Here is a 1146-nt window from a genome sequence, read left to right as displayed (position 1 = left end):
AAAAAAAAAAAAAAGAAGTCTGGCCTTTTCACCCCTTAGTTGTTTATTGTCTTTCCTTAATCTTTCATTCTCAGCCACAAGGACCCCCACGTCTCTTCAAATCTGCAGTTCTGGTTGCCTGGTTGCTCCTCTATAATTGTTTTGTCATCTTTGGGGCTTTGCTTAGAATACATGGCTCCGTTAGCTCACTCTTTTGCTGAAGTAAATACAGCAATGGTGTCCGGAGCCCTGTCAAACCCCGCTGAATGTCAGGGGGTGTTTCTCTGTGGGAGGGCTGTGCTTCCGAGCAAGAAGGGGTCCTGGCCCTCCCGTCCTCCACAGAGGGCTTGGGAGAGGCGCGGAGACGGGCAGCGGGTCCCTGTCCGTGCTCTGCAGGGCCTTCTGCCGCTCCTCAGGGCCGCCCTCTCCCGCCTCTCCTGGAGGAGGGGCTGTTCCACGTGGCTGTCCCTCTGCAACTCCAGAGACGAGCGAGCCTGCTGAGACTGTGTCGGCTTTATGGCTTCACAAAGATACACTGCTGCCTTTTTGTGACAAGAAACAGCCTCTTCGTATTTCCCTGCCTCTAATAACGCCTTCTCCGGGGATGAGCGCTTGCACGCGGCCGTCTTTCCCCTCGCGAGAGCCCATCAGCAGTTTCGGGAACTCTACCCTGACGTCCCTAGAGGAGGTGCGGTCTTGGTGCTCATAATGTGGCTGTTTCGTGCTGTTGGCTTCTCTTCTTTCCTTGCAGCCTGGGTTTTCCTCAAATCCATTCTGCTTAGCTACGCCCACTCTTCTCCCGTTCCTATCTTTATCCATGTACTGTATGCCACCGCTCTGCTGGAAAACGCAGCTCCCGGCAGTCAACCACACAGCGTCAGTAAAGAATTTAAAAAGCCAAGTTTAAACTAAAAGAAGTTGATTTATTTGAAGGTGGAGAAAAGCAAGAAGAGAGAGACGATAGATAGCTACTCAATGAATAGGGACCATTCAAAAGCACAATATTCTTTTTTTTTAAAACAGGGTCTCGCTGTGCAGTTAGGACTGCATAGCCCAGGTTGGCCTCAAACTCATGGTGATCCTCCTGCCCGAAGGCTGGGATTACAGGTGTGCATCATCACGGTCTGCGAAAGGCCGCGAAAGGCCATCACATTTCTTTTTCTTTTT

At 51.1% G+C, this 1146-nt stretch overlaps 1 pseudogene; it reads right to left on the bottom strand.

The window, feature by feature from the left end:
• Positions 1–18: 18 nt before the first annotated feature.
• On the bottom strand, positions 19–626 carry LOC102011831 (annotated as a pseudogene).
• Between the last annotated feature and the right edge of the window lie 520 nt (positions 627–1146).

This window comes from Chinchilla lanigera, unplaced genomic scaffold (genome assembly GCF_000276665.1).
Source record: "Chinchilla lanigera isolate Chin_1 unplaced genomic scaffold, ChiLan1.0 scaffold02587, whole genome shotgun sequence".
In the NCBI taxonomy this organism is placed as follows: Eukaryota; Metazoa; Chordata; class Mammalia; order Rodentia; family Chinchillidae; genus Chinchilla; species Chinchilla lanigera.
Note: the sequence above shows the minus strand (reverse complement) of the source record. Positions and strands in the feature narration are given on the sequence as shown.